The sequence below is a fragment of the Papaver somniferum genome, chromosome 1 (assembly GCF_003573695.1).
Source record: "Papaver somniferum cultivar HN1 chromosome 1, ASM357369v1, whole genome shotgun sequence".
NCBI lineage: Eukaryota > Viridiplantae > Streptophyta > Magnoliopsida > Ranunculales > Papaveraceae > Papaver > Papaver somniferum.
Genome location: NC_039358.1, coordinates 198073843 through 198095580, shown reverse-complemented (window position 1 = coordinate 198095580; position 21738 = coordinate 198073843). Strand labels below are relative to the sequence as shown.

The 21738-nt window shown below is 47.9% G+C and overlaps 1 pseudogene; it reads left to right on the top strand.

The window, feature by feature from the left end:
• The first annotated feature begins 1012 nt into the window (after window positions 1-1012).
• On the top strand, window positions 1013-21092 carry LOC113357264 (annotated as a pseudogene).
• The last annotated feature ends 646 nt before the right edge of the window (window positions 21093-21738 follow it).

Genomic DNA, 21738 nt, shown 5'->3' with positions numbered 1-21738 from the left:
TTCGAAAATGACGATGTGATTAAGACTAATAAAGCTCATCATTTTGTAGTTTATTCAACACAAAATTGGTTAAAAAGGCCAAAATCAACAATTTCTGGGTGAAAAAGACATGTAAAATTTGATACTGTTTAAATGGACAACAATGTAAAAATAGTCAGGATGTAAACATTTTTATTCTACCCATACTTTTTTTTATTTTTAATTTACATTAGGATGCATCCAGTTTCATCCTCACTCTTTTTTAAGTTTAAGCCAGGATGAATCCAGTTTCATTCTTGCTACTTTTTTAGTATCCATTTCACTCATACTAATTTTTACTCGTCTATTTGAACCATGTTTTAAAAATATATAGACAAATGACCCATTTTCCGTTTATTCAACTTATTTCTTGAGGACAATTTCGTTTTAAATACTTCAAAACTCAGGATTAAATTTAAAATCGTTAGTAGTAACCTTCCCGTTTAAATACTAAACTACGTGGAGAGAACATGATAAGGATTTATCATACTCTCCACATTGTACGTGGTCGGTGGTCGGGGTAGTGTTCAACGGCGCCAATTTAGGTGGCTGATTCCACCCACCCATAACTAAATTTATTGACTTCAACCCGGTTTATTAAATTTGAATCAAGTCGCTGTTACATTTATGAGTTTTTCTATCTTCTGCGAAGACTTTTCTTAACCCCTTTGTAGATATCTAGGAAAACAATATGTGTAGGCGGTTTGACATTTAGGGTTTCAACTTTCAAAGTGTAAACGGATTGGTTGGACCTTTTCTTTTGTAGCTGATATCATGGTTCAGAATGGCTTTAAATAGACCATGTTTAAAAGGTGGAGAAACGCGGCAAATTGAAAGACTCTATCATAAACAAGAGGACATCAGAAAGACAACAACTACTTATATTATATTATTATGCTAGTCAAAATGTGTATAGCAGATGGGAGAGGAGACTACAAATGGAATAAACCAAAGTTCAAATTTTGTGAGGAATTGAACTACTAGATCAAGAAAAATGAAAGACAACAAAAATGGAGGAGAGGAACCGATGAACGTTCCGTTATTACAAGAATATTCATCAGCACTGACTACTCTGACACCATATCATCATGAGGAAATACAAGATGATTTACCGAGTAGTGTTTGGGTTGAATCAAAGAAGTTATGGTATATTGCTGGTCCAACTATCTTCAGCCGTATAGCTTCTTATTCTATGCTCGTTATTACCCAAGCTTTTGCTGGTCATCTGGGTAACCTTGAGCTTGCTGTAATTGCCCTTTGCACAATTGTTATCGTTGGTTTTTCCTTCGGCTTATTGGTATGCAACATTCATCATCTTTTTCACTTACTCTCTAATATACTCTGGCTAACCATACGGTTCTTTTGAATTTTTATGTTGTTAAATCAGTTGGGAATGGCGAGTGCATTAGAGACATTGTGCGGTCAAGCATACGGAGCTAAACGTTACCATATGCTAGGAATTCACCTGCAACGCTCATGGGTTGTTTTGACAATCTGTGCAATTTTACTTCTACCGGTTTACATATTCACTACACCAATTCTAAAACTCATGGGGTAACCAGATGATTTAGCTAAGTTATCAGGCTTAGTGACAGTTTGTGTTAGAGTTGTGTGGCTCAATACACACATGTGAGTCGCACATGGGGTAGCTAAGGATAGTCCAACATGGAGGAAGACAAGTTCCATATGGTGATATATAAGTTAGACATTCTCCCTACATAACACCGAGGCCTTTTAGATTAAAACCCCACACCTAACCTCAAGGTGGTCAAGTGGGGACAATATCGGTGCTATGTGGCCGTGCCCGGAGTGGGTGAGGCGGTCCGTAGGGGTCCTACAAAATGGTATCAGAGCAAGGTGGAGCTACCGGGAGTCGGGATGAAGAGTGGTTATGAAATGCCGATAGTCGGAAGGTCGCAGATGGATCCGGGAAGCTCGGGTGTTGAGTAGTGTTCCAGGGGCATCCGAGGGCAGTAATCATTGTCTGATTGGTAGCAGACGGAGGTGGCGAGGTGGTCTAAATTCTCGCCAAGGTGGAAATTATTGGAGTTGTGTGGCTCAATACACACATGTGAGTCGCAATGGGGTAGCTAAGGATAGTCCCACATGGAGGAAGACAAGATCCATATGGTGATATATAAGCTAGACATTCTCCCTACATAGCACCGAGGTCTTTTAGATTAAAACCCCACACCTAACCTCGAAGTGGTCAAGTGGGGACAGTATCGGTACTATGTGGCCGTGCCCAGAGCGGGTGCGGCGGTCCGTAGACGTCCTACAAAATGGTATCAGAGCAAGGTGGAGCTACCGGGAGTCGGGTTAAAGAGTGGTTATGAAATGCCAGTAGTCGGAAGGTCGCAGATGGAGCCGGGAAGCTCGGGTGTTGAGTAGTGTTTCAAGGGCATTCGGGGGGAATAGTCATTGTATGATTGGTAGCAGACGGAGGTGGCGAGGTGGTATGTATTGTCGCCAAGGTGGAGATTGTTGGATTTGTGTGGCTCAATACACACATGTGAGTCGCACATGGGGTAGCTAAGGATAGTCCCACATGGAGGAAGACAAGATCCATATGATGATATATAAGTTAGATATTCTCCCTACATAGCACCGAGGCCATTTAGATTAAAACCCCACACCTAACCTCAAGGTGGTCAAGTGGGGACAATATCGGTGCTATGTGACCATGCCCGGAGTGTGTGCGGCGGTCCGTAGAGGTCCTACAAATTGTTGGAGTTGTGTGGCTCAATACTCACATGTGAGTCGCACATGGGGTAGCTAAGGATAGTCCCACATGGAGGAAGACAAGATCCATATGATGATATATAAGTTAGATATTCTCCCTACATAGCACCGAGGCCATTTAGATTAAAACCCCACACCTAACCTCAAGGTGGTCAAGTGGGGACAATATCGGTGCTATGTGGCCGTGCCCGGAGTGGGTGAGGCGGTCCGTAGGGGTCCTACAAAATGGTATCAGAGCAAGGTGGAGCTACCGGGAGTCGGGATGAAGAGTGGTTATGAAATACCGATAGTTGGAAGGTCGCAGATGGAGCCGGGAAGCTCGGGTGTTGAGTAGTGTTCCAGGGGCATCCGAGGGCAGTAATCATTGTCTGATTGGTAGCATACGGAGGTGGCGAGGTGGTCTAAATTCTCTCCAAGGTGGAGATTATTGGATTTGTGTGGCTCAATACACAAATGTGAGTCGCACATGGGGTAGCTAAGGATAGTCCCACATGGAGGAAGACAAGATCCATATGGTGATATATAAGCTAGGCATTCTCCCTACATAGCACCGAGGTCTTTTAGATTAAAACCCCACACCTAACCTCGAGGTGGTCAAGTGGGGACAGTATCGGTACTATGTGGCCGTGCCCGGAGTGGGTGCGGCGGTCCGTAGACGTCCTACAAAATGGTATCAAAGCAAGGTGGAGCTACCGGGAGTCGGGCTGAAGAGTGGTTATGAAATACCGGTAGTCGAAAGGTCGCAGATGGAGTTGGGAAGCTCGGGTGTTGAGTAGTGTTCCAAGGGCATCCGGGGGCAGTAATCATTGTCTGATTGGTAGCAGACGGAGGTGGCGAGGTGGTCTGTATTCTCGCCAAGGTGGAGATTGTTGGAGTTGTATGGCTCAATACACACATATGAGTCGCACATGGGGTAGCTAAGGATAGTCCCACATGGAGGAAGACAAGATCCATATGGTTATATATAAGCTAGATATTCTCCCTACATAGCACTGAAGGCTTTTAGATTAAAACCCCACACCTAACCTCAAGGTGGTCAAGTGGGGACAGTATCGGTACTATGTGGTCGTGCCCGGAGTGGGTGCGGCGGTCCGTAGGTGTCCTACAAAATGGTATCAGAGCAAGGTGAAGCTACCGGGAGTCGGGCTGAAGAGTGGTTATGAAATGCCGGTAGTCGGAAGGTCGCAAATGGAGCCGGGAAGATCAGGTGTTGAGTAGTGTTCCAAGGGCATCCGGGGGCAGTAATCATTGCCTGATTGGTAGCAGATAGAGGTGGCGAGGTGGTGTGTATTCTCGCCAATGTGGAGATTGTTGGAGTTGTGTGGCTCAATACACACATATGAGACGCACATGGGGTAGCTAAGGATAGTCCCACAAGGAGGAAGACAAGATCCATATGTTTATATATAAGCTAGATATTCTCCCTACATAGCACTGAAGGATTTTAGATTAAAACCCCACACCTAACCTCAAGGTGGTCAAGTGGGGACAGTATCGGTACTATGTGGTCGTGCCCGGAGCGGGTGCGGCGGTCCGTAGGTGTCCTACAAAATGGTATCAGAGCAAGGTGAAGCTACCGGGAGTCGGGCTGAAGAGTGGTTATGAAATTCCGGTTGTCGGAAGGTCGCAAATGGAGCCGGGAAGATCGGGTGTTGAGTAGTGTTCCAAGGGCATCCGGGGGCAGTAATCTTTGCCTGATTGGTAGTAGACGGAGGTGGCGAGGTGGTGTGTATTCTCACCAAGGTGGAGATTGTTGGAGTTGTGTGGCTCAATACACACATGTGAGTCGCACATGGCGTAGCTAAGGATAGTTCCACATTGAGGAAGACAACATCCATATGGTGATATATAAGCTAGATATTCTCCCTACATAGCACCGAGGCCTTTTAGATTAAAACCCCACAACTAACCTCAAGGTGGTCAAGTGGGGACAGTATCGGTGCTATGTGGCCGTGCCCGGAGTTGGTGCGACGGTCCGTAGGGGTCCAACAAAATGGTATCAGAGCAAGGTGGATCTACCGGGAGTCGGGTTAAAGAGTGGTTATGAAATGCCGGTTGTCGGAAGGTCGCAGATGGAGCCGGGAAGCTCGGGTGTTGAGTAGTGTTTCAAGGGCATCCGGGGGGAATAGTCATTGTATGATTGGTAGAATACGGAGGTGGCGAGGTGGTATGTATTGTCGCCAAGGTGGAGATTGTTGGATTTGTGTGGCTCAATACACACATGTGAGTCGCACATGGGGTAGTTAAGGATAGTCCCACATGGAGGAAGACAAGATCCATATGGTGATATATAAGTTAGATATTCTCCCTACATAGCACCGAGGCCATTTAGATTAAAACCCCACACCTAACCTCAAGGTGGTCAAGTGGGGACAATATCGGTGCTATGTGGCCGTGCCCGGAGTGTGTGCGGCGGTCCGTAGAGGTCCTACAAATTGTTGGAGTTGTGTGTCTCAATACACACATGTGAGTCGCCCATGGGGTAGCTAAGGATAGTCCCACATGGAGGAAGACAAGATCCATATGGTGATATATAAGCTAGACATTATCCCTACATAGCACCGAGGCCTTTTAGATTAAAACCCCACACCTAACCTCAAGGTGGTCAAGTGGGGACAATATCGGTTCTATGTGGCCGTGCCCAGAGTGGGTGCGGCGGTCCGTAGGGGTCCTACAAAATGGTATCAGAGCAAGGTGGAGCTACCGGGAGTCGGGCTGAGGAGTGGTTATGAAATGCCGGTAGTCGGAAGGTCGCAGATAGAGCCGGGAAGCTCGGGTGTTGAGTAGTGTTCTAAGGGCATCCGGGGGTAGTAATCATTGTCTGATTGGTAGCAGACGGAGGTGGCGAGGTGGTGTGTATTCTCGCCAAGGTGGAGATTGTTGGAGTTGTGTGGCTCAATTCACACATGTGAGTCGCACATGGGGTAGCTAAGGATAGTCCCACATGGAGGAAGACAAGATCCATATGGTGATATATAAGGTAGACATTCTCTGTGCATAGCACCGAGGCCTTTTAGATTAAAACCCCACACCTAACCTCAAGGTGGTCAAGTGGGGACAGTATCCGTACTATGTGGCCGTACCCGGAGTGGGTGCGGCGGTCCGTAGAGGTCATACAAAATGGTATCAGAGAAAGGTGGAGTTACCGGGAGTCGGGCTGAAGAGTGGTTATGAAATGCCGGTAGTCGGAAGGTCGCAGATGGAGCCGGGAAGCTCGGGTGTTGAGTAGTGTACCAAGGGCATCCGGGGGCAGTAATCATTGTCTAATTGTTAGCAGACGGAGGTGGCGAGGTGGTGTGTATTGTCGCCAAGGTGGAGATTGTTGGAGTTGTGTGGCTCAATACACACATGTGAGTCGCACATGGGGTAGCTAAGGATAGTCCCACATGGAGGAAGACAAGATCCATATGGTGATGTATAATCTAGAAATTCTTCCTACATAGCACCGAGGCCTTTTAGATTAAAACCGCACACCTAACCTCAAGGTGGTCAAGTGAGGACAGTATCGGTTCTATGTGGCCGTGCCCGGAGTGGGTGCCGCGGTCCGTAGGGGTCCTACAAAATGGTATCAGAGCAAGGTGGAGATACCGGGAGTCGGACTGAAGAGTGGTTATGAAATGCCGGTAGTCAGAAGGTCGCAGATGGAGCCGGGAAGTTCGGGTGTTGAGTAATGTTCTAAGGGCATCCGGGGGAAGTAATCATTGTCTGATTGGTAACATACGGAGGTGGCTAGGTGGTGTGTATTCTCTCCAAAGTGGAGATTGTTGGAGTTGTGTGGCTCAATTCACACATTGAGTCGCACATGGGGTAGCTAAGCATAGTTCCACATGGAGGAAGACAAGATCCATATGGTGATATATAATCTAGACATTCTCCCTACATAACACCGAGGCATTTTAGATTAAAACCTCACACCTAACCTCAAGGTGGTCAAGTAGGTAAAGTATTGGTGCTATGTAGCCGTGCCCGGTGTGGGTGCGGCGGTCCGTAGAGGTCCTACAAAATGGTATCAGAGCAAGGTGGAGCTACCGGGAGTCGAGCTGAAAAGTGGTTATGAAAAGCCGGTAGTCCGAAGGTCGCAGATGGAGCCGGGAAGCTCGGGCGTTGAGTAGTGTTCTAAGAGCGTCCACAATGGACGACTAAACCCAAATATAATGTCCAGTGGATAGGCGCAGTGGGACGGACCATCGATCAAAATTTGATCAAAGACTAAAATCCAGACCAAATTTGGTCGGCGACCAAGACCAAGACCAAATCCAAATATAGTCGGGCGTTTATATAGTCTACGCCCCATAACCAGGCGGACGTATAGTCCACGCCCCACACCAGGCGAACGTATAATGCACGCCCGTCTTTTTTTTTTCTTTTGTGTGGGGCGGGCTTAATACCTCCGCCCCACTATTTACAAACTTCAAATGCATGGGGCGGGCATAATACCTCCGCCCCACTTTTTTTCTTTTTTTTTTTTATTTTTTTTTCTACACCGGGCGAACGTATACTCCCCGCCCCACACCAGGCGTTGGTATATTCTACGCCCCAAACCAGGCGTTGGTATAATGTCCGTCTGACCAAATTTAGTTTTTCCACCGTAGGGTCACACACCAGATTAAACCCAAAATTTGGTCTTTTTTTTCCTCTTTGGTCTTTGGTTATACTCGCACCACTGCAGTTGCTCTAAGGGCATCCGGGGGCAGTAATCATTGTCTGATTGGTAGTAGACGGAGGTGGCGAGGTGGTGTGTATTCTCTCCAAGGTGGAGATTGTTGGAGTTGTGTGTCTCAATTCACACATGTGAGTCGCACATGGGGTAGCTAAGGATAATCCCACATGGAGGAAGACAAGATCCATATGGTGATATATAAGCTAGACATTGTCCCTACATAGCACCGAGGCCTTTTAGATTAAAACCCCACACCTAACCTCGAGGTGGTCAAGTGGGGACAATATCAGTACTAAGTATCCGTGCCCGGAGTGGGTGCGGCGGTCCGTAGAGGTCATACCAAATGGTATCAGAGAAAGGTGGAGCTACCGGGAGTCGGGCTGAACAGTGGTTATGATATGCCGGTAGTCGGAAGGTCGCAGATAGAGCCGGGGAGCTCGGGTGTTGATTAGTGTTCCAAGGGCATCCGGGGGCAGTAATCATTGTCTAATTGGTAGCAGATGGAGGTGGCGAGGTTGTGTGTATTGTCGCCAAGGTGGAGATTGTTGGAGTTGTGTGGCTCAATACACAAATGTAAGTCGCACATGGGGTAGCTAAGGATAGTCCCACATGGAGGATGACAAGATCCATATGGTGATATATAAGCTAGACATTCTCCTTACATAGCACCGTGGCCTTTTAAATTAAAACCCCACACCTAACCTCAAGGTGGTCAAGTAGGGACAATATTGGTGCAATGTGGCCGTGTCCGGAGTGGTCCTACAAAATAGTATCAGAGCAAGGTGGAGCTACCGGGAGTCGGGATGAAGAGTTGTTATGAAATGCCGGTAGTCCGAAGGTCGAAGATGGAGCCGGGAAGCTCGGGTGTTGATTAGTGTTCCAAGGGAATCCGAGGGCAGTAATCATTGTCTGATTGGTAGCAGACGGAGGTGGCGAGGTGGTGTGTATTCTCGCCAAGGTGGAGATTGTTGGAGTTGTGTGGCTCAATACACACATGTGAGTCGCACATGGGGTAGATAAGGATAGTCCCACATGGAGGAAGGCAAGATCCATATGGTGATATATAAGCTATACATTCTCCCTACATAGCACCGAGGCCTTTTAGATTAAAACCCCACACCTAACCTCAAGGTGGTCAAGTGGGGACAATATCGGTTCTATGTGGCCGTGCCCTGAGTGGGTGCCGCGGTCCGTAAGGGTCCTACAAAATGGTGTCAGAGCAAGGTGGAGCTACCGGGAGTCGGGCTGAAGAAGGGTTATGAAATGCCGGTAGTCGGAAGGTCGCAGATAGAGCCGGGAAGCTCGGGTGTTGAGTAGTGTTCTAAGGGCATCCGGGGGTAGTAATCATTGTATGATTGGTAGCAGACGGAGGTGGCGAGGTGGTGTATATTCTCGCCAAGGTGGAGATTGTTGGAGTTGTGTGGCTCAATTCACACATGTGAGTCGCACATGGGGTAGCTAAGGATAGTCCCACATGGAGGAAGACAAGATCCATATGGTGATATATTAGGTAGACATTCTCTCTGCATAGCACCGAGGCCTTTTATATTAAAACCCCACACCTAACCTCAAGGTGGTCAAGTGGGGACAGTATCGGTACTATGTGGTCGTGCTCGGAGTGGGTGCGGCGGTCCGTAGAGGTCATACAAAATGGTATCAGAGAAAGGTTGAGTTACCGGGAGTCGGGCTGAAGAGTGGTTATGAAATGCCGGTAGTCGGAAGGTCGTAGATGGAGCCGGGAAGCTCGGGTGTTGAGTAGTGTACCAAGGGCATCCGGGGGCAGTAATCATTGTCTAATTGGTAGTAGACGGAGGTGGCGAGGTGGTGTGTATTTTCGCCAAGGTGGAGATTGTTGGAGTTGTGTGGCTCAATACACACATGTGAGTCGCACATGGGGTAGCTAAGGATAGTCCCACATGTAGGAAGACATGATCCATATGGTGATATATAACCTAGCAATTCTCCCTACATAGCACCGATGGCTTTTAGATTAAAACCCCACACCTAACCTCAAGGTGGTCAAGTGGGGACAGTATCGGTGCTATGTGGCCGTACCCGGAGTGGGTGCGGCGGTCCGTTGGGGTCCTACAAAATGGTATCAGGGCAAGGTGGAGCTATCGGGAGTCGGACTGAAGAGTGGTTATGAAATGCTGGTAGTCGGAAGGTCGCAGATGGAGGCAGGAAGCTCGGGTGTTGAGTAGTGTTCCAAGGGAATCCGGGGGCAGTAATCATTGCCTGATTGGTAGCAGACGGAGGTGGAGAGGTGGTGTGTATTCTCGCCAAGGTGGAGATTGTTGGAGTTGTGTGGCTCAATACACACATGTGAGTCGCACATGGGGTAGCTAAGGATAGTCCCACATGGAGGAAGACAAGATCCATATGGTGATATATAAGATAGACATTCTCCCTACATAACACCGAGGCCTTTTAGATTAAAACCCCACACCTAACCTCAAGGTGGTCAAGTGGGGACAATATCGGTTCTATGTGGCCGTGCCCTGAGTGGGTGCCGCGATCCGTAGGGGTCATACAAAATGGTATCAGAGCAAGGTGGAGCTACCGGGAGTCGGGCTGAAGAAGGGTTATGAAATGCCGGTAGTGGGAAGGTCGCAGATAGAGCCGGGAAGCTCGGGTGTTGAGTAGTGTTCTAAGGGCATCCGGGGGTAGTAATCATTGTATGATTGGTAGCAGACGGAGGTGGCGAGGTGGTGTATATTCTCGCCAAGGTGGAGATTGTTGGAGTTGTGTGGCTCAATTCACACATGTGAGTCGCACATGGGGTAGCTAAGGATAGTCCCACATGGAGGAAGACAAGATCCATATGGTGATATATAAGGTAGACATTCTCTCTGCATAGCACCGAGGCCTTTTATATTAAAACCCCACACCTAACCTCAAGGTGGTCAAGTGGGGACAGTATCGGTACTATGTGGCCGTGCTCGGAGTGGGTGCGGCGGTCCGTAGAGGTCATACAAAATGGTATCAGAGAAAGGTGGAGTTACCGGGAGTCGGGCTGAAGAGTGGTTATGAAATGCCGGTAGTCGGAAGGTCGTAGATGGAGCCGGGTAGCTCGGGTGTTGAGTAGTGTACCAAGGGCATCCGGGGGCAGTAATCATTGTCTAATTGGTAGTAGACGGAGGTGGCGAGGTGGTGTGTATTTTCGCCAAGATGGAGATTGTTGGAGTTGTGTGGCTCAATACACACATGTGAGTCGCACATGGGGTAGCTAAGGATAGTCCCACATGGAGGAAGACATGATCCATATGGTGATATATAACCTAGCAATTCTCCCTACTTAGCACCGAGGGCTTTTAGATTAAAACCCCATACCTAACCTCAAGGTGGTCAAGTGGGGACAGTATCGGTGCTATGTGGCCGTACCCGGAGTGGGTGCGGATGTCCGTTGGGGTCCTACAAAATGGTATCAGGGCAAGGTGGAGCTATCGGGAGTCGGACTGAAGAGTGGTTATGAAATGCTGGTATTCGGAAGGTCGTAGATGGAGGCAGGAAGCTCGGGTGTTGAGTAGTGTTCCAAGGGAATCCGGGGGCAGTAATCATTGCCTGATTGGTAGCAGACGGAGGTGGAGAGGTGGTGTGTATTCTCGCCAAGGTGAAGATTGTTGGAGTTGTGTGGCTCAATACACACATGTGAGTCGCACATGGGGTAGCTAAGGATAGTCCCACATGGAGGAAGACAAGATCCATATGGTGATATATAAGGTAGACATTCTCCCTACATAGCACCGAGGGCTTTTAGATTAAAACCCCACACCTAACCTCAAGGTGGTCAAGTGGGGACAGTATCGGTGCTATGTGGCCGTACCCGGAGTGGGTGCGGCGGTCCGTTGGGGTCCTACAAAATGGTATCAGGGCAAGGTGGAGCTATCGGGAGTCGGACTGAAGAGTGGTTATGAAATGCTGGTAGTCGGAAGGTCGCAGATGGAGACAGGAAGCTCGGGTGTTGAGTAGTGTTCCAAGGGAATCCGGGGGCAGTAATCATTGCCTGATTGGTAGCAGACGGAGGTCGAGAGGTGGTGTGTATTCTCGCCAAGGTGGAGATTGTTGGAGTTGTGTGGCTCAATACACACATGTGAGTCGCACATGGGGTAGCTAAGAATAGTCCCACATGGAGGAAGACAAGATCCATATGGTGATATATAAGATAGACATTCTCCCTACATAGCACCGAGGCCTTTTAGATTAAAACCCCACACCTAACCTCAAGGTTGTCAAGTAGGGACAGTATCGGTTCTATGTGGCCGTGCCCAGAGTGGGTGCGGCGGTCTGTAGGGGTCCTACAAATTGTTTGAGTTGTGTGGCTCAATACACACATGTGAGTCGCACATGGGGGTAGCTAAGGATAGTCCCACATGGAGGAAGACAAGATCCATATGGTGATATATAAGCTATACATTCTCCCTACATAGCACCGAGGCCTTTTAGATTAAAACCCCACACCTAACCTCAAGGTGGTCAAGTGGGGACAGTATCAGTTCTATGTGGCCGTGCCCGGAGTGTGTGCCGCGGTCCGTAGGGGTCCTACAAAATGGTATCAGGGCAAGGTGGAGCTATCGAGAGTCGGACTGAAGAGTGGTTATGAAATGGCGGTAGTCGGAAGGTCGCAGATGGAGCCGGGAAGCTCGGGTGTTGAGTAGTGTACCAAGGGCATCCGGGGGCAGTAATCATTGTCTAATTGGTAGTAGACGGAGGTGGCGAGGTGGTGTGTATTTTCTCCAAGGTGGAGATTGTTGGAGTTGTGTGGCTCAATACACACATGTGAGTCGCACATGGGGTAGCTAAGGATAGTCCCACATGGAGGAAGACATGATCCATATGGTGATATATAACCTAGAAATTCTCCCTACATAGCACCGAGGCCTTTTAGATTAAAACCCCACACCTAACCTCAAGGTGGTCAAGTGGGGACAGTATCGGTGCTATGTGGCCGTACCCGGAGTGGGTGCGGCGGTCCGTTGGGGTCCTACAAAATGGTATCAGGGCAAGGTGGAGCTATCGGGAGTCGGACTGAAGAGTGGTTATGAAATGCCGGTAGTCGGAAGGTCGCAGATGGAGCCAGGAAGCTCGGGTGTTGAGTAGTGTTCCAAGGGAATCCGGGGGCAGTAATCATTGCCTGATTGGTAGCAGACGGAGGTGGAGAGGTGGTGTGTATTCTCGCCAAGGTGGAGATTGTTGGAGTTGTGTGGCTCAATACACACATGTGAGTCGCACATGGGGTAGCTAAGGATAGTCCCACATGGAGGAAGACAAGATCCATATGGTGATATATAAGCTAGACATTCTCCCTACATAGCACCGAGGCCTTTTAGATTAAAACACCACACCTAACCTCAAGGTTGTCAAGTAGGGACAGTATCGGTTCTATGTGGCCGTGCCCAGAGTGGGTGCGGCGGTCTGTAGGGGTCCTACAAATTGTTTGAGTTGTGTGGCTCAATACACACATGTGAGTCGCACATGGGGGTAGCTAAGGATAGTCCCACATGGAGGAAGACAAGATCCATATGGTGATATATAAGCTATACATTCTCCCTACATAGCACCGAGGCCTTTTAGATTAAAACCCCACACCTAACCTCAAGGTGGTCAAGTGGGGACAGTATCAGTTCTATGTGGCCGTGCCCGGAGTGGGTGCCGCGGTCCGTAGGGGTCCTACAAAATGGTATCAGGGCAAGGTGGAGCTATCGAGAGTCGGACTGAAGAGTGGTTATCAAATGCCGGTAGTCGGAAGGTCGCAGATGGAGCCGGGAAGCTCGGGTGTTGAGTAGTGTTCCAAGGGCATCCGGGGGCACTAATCATTGCCTGATTGATAGTAGACGGAGGTGGCGAGGTGGTGTGTATTCTCGCCAAGGTGGAGATTGTTGGAGTTGTGTGGCTCAATACACACATGTGAGTCGCACATGGGGTAGCTAAGGATAGTCCCACATGGAGGACGACAAGATCCATATGCTGATATATAAGCTAGACTTTCTCCCTACATAGCACCGAGGCCTTTTAGATTAAAACCCCACACCTAACCTCAAGGTTGTCAAGTAGGGACAGTATCGGTTCTATGTGGCCGTGCCCAGAGTGGGTGCGGCGGTCCGTAGGGGTCCTACAAATTGTTTGAGTTGTGTGGCTCAATACACACATGTGAGTCGCACATGGGGGTAGCTAAGGATAGTCCCACATGGAGGAAGACAAGATCCATATGGTGATATATAAGCTATACATTCTCCCTACATAGCACCGAGGCCTTTTAGATTAAAAACCCACACCTAACCTCAAGGTGGTCAAGTGGGGACAGTATCAGTTCTATGTGGCCGTGCCCGTAGTGGGTGCCGCGGTTCGTAGGGGTCCTACAAAATGGTATCAGAGCAAGGTGGAGCTACCGGGAGTCGGGATGAAGAGTGGTTATGAAATGCCGGTAGTCGGAAGTTCGCAGATGGAGCCGGGAATCTCGGGTGTTGAATAGTGTTCTAAGGGCATCCGGGGGAAGTAATCATTGTCTGATTGGTAGCAGACGGAGGTAGCGAGGTGGTGTGTATTCTCGCCAAGGTGGAGATTGATGGAATTGTGTGGTTCAATTCACACATGTGAGTCGCACATGGGGAAGCTAAGGATAGTCCCACATGGAGGAAGACAAGATCCATAAGGTGATATATAAGTTAGACATTCTCCCTACATAGCACCGAGGCCTTTTAGATTAAAACCCCACACCTAACCTCGAGGTGGTCAAGTGGGGACAATATCGGTACTATGTGTCCGTGTCCGGAGTGGGTGCGGCGGTACGTAGAGGTCATACAAAATGGTATCAGAGAAAGGTGGAGCTACGGGGAGTCGGGATGAAGAGTGGTTATGAAATGCCGGTAGTCGGAAGGTCGCAGATTGAGACGGGAAGCTCGAGTGTTGAGTAGTGTTCCAAGGGCATCCGGGGGAAGTAATCATTGTCTAATTGGTAGAAGACGGAGGTGGCGAGGTGGTGTGTATTATTTCCAAAGTGGAGATTGTTGGAGTTGTGTGGCTCAATACACACATGTGAGTCGCATATGGGGTAGCTAAGGATAGTCCCACATGGAGGAAGACAAGATCCATATGGTGATATATAATCTTGACATTCTCCCTACATAGCACCGAGGTCTTTTATATTAAAACCCCACAGCTAACCTCAAGGTGGTCAAGTGGGAACAATATTGGTGTTATGTGGCCGTGCCCGGAGTGGGTACAGCGGTACGTAGAGGTTCTACAAAATGGTATCAGAGCAAGGTGGAGCTACCGGGAGTCGGGAAGCTCGGGTGTTGAGTAGTGTTCCAAAGGAATCCGACGACAGTAATCATTGTCTGATTGGTAGCAGACGGAGGTGGCGAGGTGGTGTGTATTCTCGCCAAGGTGGAGATTGTTGGAGTTGTGTGGCTCAATACACACATGTGAGTCGCACACGGGGTAGCTAAGGATTTTCCCACATGGAGGAAGACAAGATCCATATGGTGATATATAAGCTAGAAATTCTCCCTACATAGCACCGAGGCCTTTTAGATTAAAAACCCACACCTAACCTCAAGGTGGTCAAGTGGGGACAGTATCGATGCTATGTGGCCGTACCCCGAGTGGGTGCGGCGGTCCGTAGGGGTCCTACAAAATGGTATCAGAGCAAGGTGGACCTATCGGGAGTCGGACTAAAGAGTGTTTATGAAATGCCGGTAGTCGGAAGGTCGCAGATGGAGCCGGGGAACTCGGGTGTTGAGTAGTGTTCCAAGGGCATCCGGGGCAGTAATCATTGCCTGATTGGTAACAGACGGAGGTGGCGAGGTGGTGTGTATTCTCGCCAAGGTAGAGAGTGTTGGAGTTGTGTGGCTCAATACACACATGTGAGTCACACATGGGGTAGCTAAGGATAGTCCCACATGGAGGAAGACAAGATCCATATGGTGATATATAAGCTAGACATTTTCCCTACATAGCACCTAGGCCTTTTAGATTAAAACCCCACACCTAACCTCAAGTGGGACAATATCAGTGCTATGTGGCCGTGCCCGGAGTGGGTGCGGCGGTCTGTAGGGTCCTACAAAATGGTGTCAGAGCAAGGTGGAGCTACCGGGAGTCGGGCTGAAAAAAGGTTATGAAATGCTGGTAGTCGGAAGGTCGCAGATGGAGCCGGGAAGCTCGAGTGTTGAGTAGTCTTCCAAGGGCATCCGAGGGAAGTAGTGATTGTCTGATTGGTAGCATAGGGAGGTGGCGAGGTTGTGTGTATTATCGCCAAGGTGGAGATTGTTGGAGTTGTATGGCTCAATACACACATGTGAGACGCATATGGGGTAGCTAAGAATAGTCCCACATGGAGGAAGACAAGATCCATATGGTGATATATAAGATAGACATTCTCCCTACAAAGCACCAAGGCCTTTTAGATTAAAACCCCACACCTAACCTCAAGGGGGTCAAGTGGGGACAGTATTGGTTCTATGTGGCCGTGCCCGGAGTGGGTGCGGCGGTCCGTAGGGCTCCTACAAAATGGTATCAGAGCAAGGTGGAGCTACCGGGAGTCGAGTTGAAGAGTGGTTATGAAATTCCGGTAGTCGGAAGGTCGCAGATGGAGCCGGGATGCTCGGGTGTTGAGTAGTGTTCCAAGGGATTCCGGGGGCAGTAATCATTGTCTGATTGGTAGCAGACTGAGGTGGCGAGGTGGTGTGTATTTTCGCCAAGGTGGAGATTGTTGGAGTTGTGTGGCTCAATACACACATGTGAGTCGCACATGGGGTAGCTAAGAATAGTCCCACATGGAGGAAGACAAGATCCATATGGTGATATATAAGCTAGACATTCTCCCTACATAGCACTGAGGCCTTTTAGATTAAAACCCCACACCTAACCTCAAGGTGGTCAAGTGGGGACAATATCGGTGCTTTGTGGCAGTGCCCAGAGTGGGTGCGGCGGTCCGTATGGGTCCTACAAATTGTTGGAGTTGTGTGGCTCAATACACACATGTGAGTCGCACATGGGGTAGCTAAGGATAGTCCCACATGGAGGAAGACAAGATCCATATGGTGATATATAAGCTAGACATTCTCCATACATAGCACCGAGGCCTTTTAGATTAAAACCCCACACCTAACCTCAAGGTTGTCAAGTAGGGAGAGTATCGGTTCTATGTGGCCGTGCCCAGAGTGGGTGCGGCGGTCTGTAGGGGTCCTACAAATTGTTTGAGTTGTGTGGCTCAATACACACATGTGAGTCGCACATGGGGGTAGCTAAGGATAGTCCCACATGGAGGAAGACAAGATCCATATGGTGATATATAAGCTATACATTTTCCCTACATAGCACCGAGGCCTTTTAGATTAAAACCCCACACCTAACCTCAAGGTGGTCAAGTGGGTACAGTATCAGTTCTATGTGGCCGTGCCCGGAGTGGGTGCCGCGGTCCGTAGGGGTCCTACAAAATGGTATCAGGGCAAGGTGGAGTTATCGAGAGTCGGACTGAAAAGTGGTTATGAAATGCCGGTAGTCGGAAGGTCGCAGATTGAGCCGGGAAGCTCGGGTGTTGAGTAGTGTTCCAAGGGCATCCGGGGGCACTAATCATTGCATGATTGATAGCAGACGGAGGTGGCGAGGTGGTGTGTATTCTCGCCAAGGTGGAGATTGTTGGAGTTGTGTGGCTCAATACACACTTGTGAGTCGCACATGGGGTAGCTAAGGATAGTCCCACATGGAGGAAGACAAGATCCATATGGTGATATATAAGCTAGACATTCTCCCTACATAGCACCGAGGCCTTTTAGATTAAAACCCCACACCTAACCTCAAGGTTGTCAAGTAGGGACAATATCGGTTTTATGTGGCTGTGCCCAGAGTGGGTGCGGCGGTCCGTAGGGGTCCTACAAATTGTTTGAGTTGTGTGGCTCAATACACACATGTGAGTCGCACATGGGGGTAGCTAAGGATAGTCCCACATGGAGGAAGACATGATCCATATGGTGATATATAAGCTATACATTCTCCCTACATAGCACCAAGGCCTTTTAGATTAAAAACCCACACCTAACCTCAAGGTGGTCAAGTGGGGACAGTATCAGTTCTATGTGGCCGTGCCCGGAATGGGTGCCGCGGTTCGTAGGGGTCCTACAAAATGGTATCAGAGCAAGGTGGAGCTACCGGGAGTCGGGAAGCTCGGGTGTTGAGTAGTGTTCCAAGGGCATCCGGGGGCACTAATCATTGCATGATTGATAGCAGACGGAGGTGGCGAGGTGGAGTGTATTTTCGCCAAGGTGGAGATTGTTGGAGTTGTATGGCTCAATACACACATGTGAGTCGCACATGGGGTAGCTAAGAATAGTCCCACATGGAGGAAGACAAGATCCATATGGTGATATATAAGCTAGACATTCTCCATACATAGCACCGAGACCTTTTAGATTTAAACCGCACACCTAACCTCAAGGTGGTCAAGTGGGGACAGTATCGGTGTTTTTTGGCCGTGCCCGGAGTGGGTGCAGCGGTCCGTAGGGGTCCTACAAATTGTTGGAGTTGTGTGGCTCGATACACACATGTGAGTCGCACATGGGGTAGCTAAGGATAGTCCCACATGGAGGAAGACAAGATCCATATGGTGATATATAAACTAGACATTCTCCCTACATAGCACCGAGGCTTTTTAGATTAAAACCCCACATCTAACCTCAAGGTGGTCAAGTGGGGACAGTATTGGTTCTATGTGGCCGTGCCCAGAGTGGGTGCGGCGGTCCGTAGGGATCCTACAAAATGGTATCAGAGCAAGGTGGAGCTACCGGGAGTCGGGTTGAAGAGTGGTTATGAAATGCCGGTAGTCGGACGGTCGCAGATGGAGCCGGGAAGCTCGGGTGTTGAGTAGTGTTCCAAGGGCTTCCGGGGGAAGTAATCATTGTCTGATTGGTAGCAGACGGAGGTGGCGAGGTGGTGTGTATTGTCGCCAAGGTGGAGATTGTTGGAGTTGTGTGGATCAATACACACATGTGAGTCGCACATGGGGTAGCTAAGAATAGTCCCACATGGAGGAAGACAAGATCCATATGGTGATATATAAGCTAGACATTCTCCCTACATAGCACTGAGGCCTTTTAGATTAAAACCCCACATCTAACCTCAAGGTGGTCAAGTGGGGACAATATCGGTGCTTTGTGGCCGTGCCCGGAGTGGGTGCGGCGGTCCGTATGGGTCCTACAAATTGTTGGAGTTGTGTGGCTCAATACACACATGTGAGTCGCACATGGGGTAGCTAAGGATAGTCCCACATGGAGGAAGACAAGATCCATATGGTGATATATAAGCTAGACATTCTCCCTACATAGCACCGAGGCCTTTTAGATTAAAACCCCACACCTAACCTCAAGGTGGTCAAGTGGGGACAATGTTGGTTCTATGTGGCCGTGTCCCGAGTGGGTGCGACGGTCCGTAGGGGTCCTACAAAATGGTACCAGAGCAAGGTGGAGCTACCGGGAGTCGGGCTGAAGAGTGGTTATGAAATGCCGGTAGTCGGAAGGTCCCAGATGGAGCCGGGAAGCTCGGGTGTTGAGTAGTGTTCCAAGGGCTTCCGGGGGCAGTAATCATTGTCTGAATTGTAGCAGACGTAGGTGGCGAGGTGGTGTGTATTCTCGCCAAGGTGGAGATTGTTGGAGTTCTGTGGCTCAATACACACACGTGAGTCGCACATGGGGTAGCTAAGGATAGTCCCACATGGAGGAAGACAAGATCCATATGGTGATATATAAACTAGACATTCTCCCTACATAGCACCGAGGTCTTTTAGGTTAAAATCCCGCACCTAACCTCAAGGTGGTCAAGTGGGGGCAGTGTCAGTGCTATGTGGCCGTGCCCGGAGTGGGTGCGGCGGTGCACAGTGGTCCTACAGTTTTGTTTATTCCACTGAACTTTGCCTTAGCTTTACAATTCCCTTTACAAATATTTCTTCAGTGTCAACTTAAGACAACCATAGTTGCTTGGGCATGTTCAGGTGCCCTACTGTTTCATGTTTTCTTTAGCTGGTTAGTTGTTTACAAGCTTGGTCTTGGTGTTATTGGAGCCGCTGCTACGTCAAGTGTCTCATGGTGGATTACAGTGATAGGGTTGTTTTCTTATATTACCATTGGTGGTGATTTGAACTTGGACTGGTTTTTCGATGGAAGCTTTTTCTGGGCTTTGGGAGTTTTTCAAACTCTCTGCGGCTTCTGGCGTCATGATATGGTATATTCTATATCTCTCTGTTTCTCTGATCTTTTTCCGACGCCTGGAGATCTTTCACTTTGAGTTTCGTTGTGGCTAAAATTTGATGGCTAATGGGAAATGTACATCTTGGAGAATTGGTACTACAGAATATTGGTTTTGATGACGGGGAACTTGAAAAACGCTACGCTTGCAGTCTCAGCTCTTACTGTTTGGTGTGTATTCTTCCTATGCTTGGCTTCGAGTTAGGACCTGGAAAATGATAGTAGTGCCAGTTGCATATAAATGTAACATCTTAGGAGTGCTCGAGCTTCAACCTGAAGTCAGATACCCACTGGTATCAGAGTTTGATTTTTAAATTAATATGATATTCGCAGTATGAGCATAAACGGATGGGAGATGATGATTCCACTTGCTTTCTTCACTGCAACTGGGTAATTGACCATTTTGAATCAGATGAATTAACTACATGGTACCAAAGAGATAATTTTTACTGTCTCAAATGGTTCTAATTTTGTGTGTAATGTTGTTTATCCATCAGAGTAAGGGTTCCAAACGAGCTTGGAGCAGGGAATGGAAAAACTGCCAAATTTGCTTCCAAAGTTTCAGCAGCTACGTCTTTGATAATAGGGATATTTTTTTGTTCGTTAATAATGATTTTTCATGAGAGGTTGGCTACCATCTTCACCACAAGCAACGAGGTCCACAAAGCAGTTGATGACCTTGCAGTCCTCCTGGCCTTCACCATTCTCCTCAGCAGCATTCAACCTGTTCTCTCAGGTACAGATAACTACAATTTTGACATCTTCTCTACGAATGAATTCCACATACAGTTGCTAATACTATCTAGTTAATGTTGTTTGTCAATTTATCAGGGGTAGCGGTTGTCTCAGGATGGCAAGCCTCGGTAGCATACATTAACATCGGCTGCTATCATATCGTCGGAGTTCCAGTTGGAGCTGGCCTCGGTTGGGTTTTCCATCTGGGTGTTCGAGTATGTATTCCAAAATTTACTTGCTTCTTTTTAATTTCACAACTACACCAGGGAATGCTATTGCCTACAAAATGCCCATTTTTCGGCAAGCATTTTTCTTTCAACGAACGTGGAAGTATTAATCAAACTAAATTAAAAAGCTTACAGGGTATATGGAGTGGTTTGATAGGTGGAACCGCTGTTCAAACCTTGATTCTGATCATAATCACCATCAGATGTGATTGGGATATGCAGGTGATTCCTCGTTTGAAACTCTACTATACGCCATTCTATATCACACTCTCTTATTTGTATTAATTATTTTTAAATCTATAGGCTGAAAAGGCAAGCTTGCGAATGAAGATGTTAGCGGCGCCTCCATCTTCTAAAACATAGACATCATCACCAGTTGAGCCAACTAGTGAAATGAATCACCTTGGAATAGCAGCGCAGCCAGGGCGGCGGCTTAATTTTTTTGAAAATAGTGGATTTTTTTTGCACAAACTTGCTCGATGCGTAATAGAGACATTGCATACAGTCGAGTTCCATATACGACTGAGCAAATTTGCTTATAGATTGAATAATTACAAAATGCCGGATTTGTTGGATTTGCACCACATCTGAGTTAATGGCAGGGAAGCCACTTGCTTGTTGCCCAGAAGAGAATCGCATATCGTTAAATTCAATAAATGTTCTAAGTGAGGATTCAAATCCGATTCAATGACTCGGAGTCGGACGTGTCAAAATTTTAAGTGTGAATGTCTACGGTTTAGGCAAGTCTCGAACTTTAAAAATGACCATCCGAGTGACAAGATAAATAAGTCGGATTCAACTTAAATCGATCAATTGAGTCAGGGCCGGAACACCTTCCACTATGAGTCTTGTCAGCCATTCTACTACCAGTAATGTCAATTTCAGAACCTTCACTTTTTAATCCGCGAGAAAGAATAACTTTTTCTTTATAATCAAATTTGATTATATTCTCTTCTTCTTTATTAAATGGATTTTATTCACTCTATATGCCGTTACCCATTTGGGTAGGAATCTACTGACAGGACCTTCTGTTGCTAATGTCGTGTTCGGTTGCTAGATACCAAGATAATGGCTTAAAATAATAGGCCATGTTGACATGGTGGGCAAACGGCAGTATATAAAA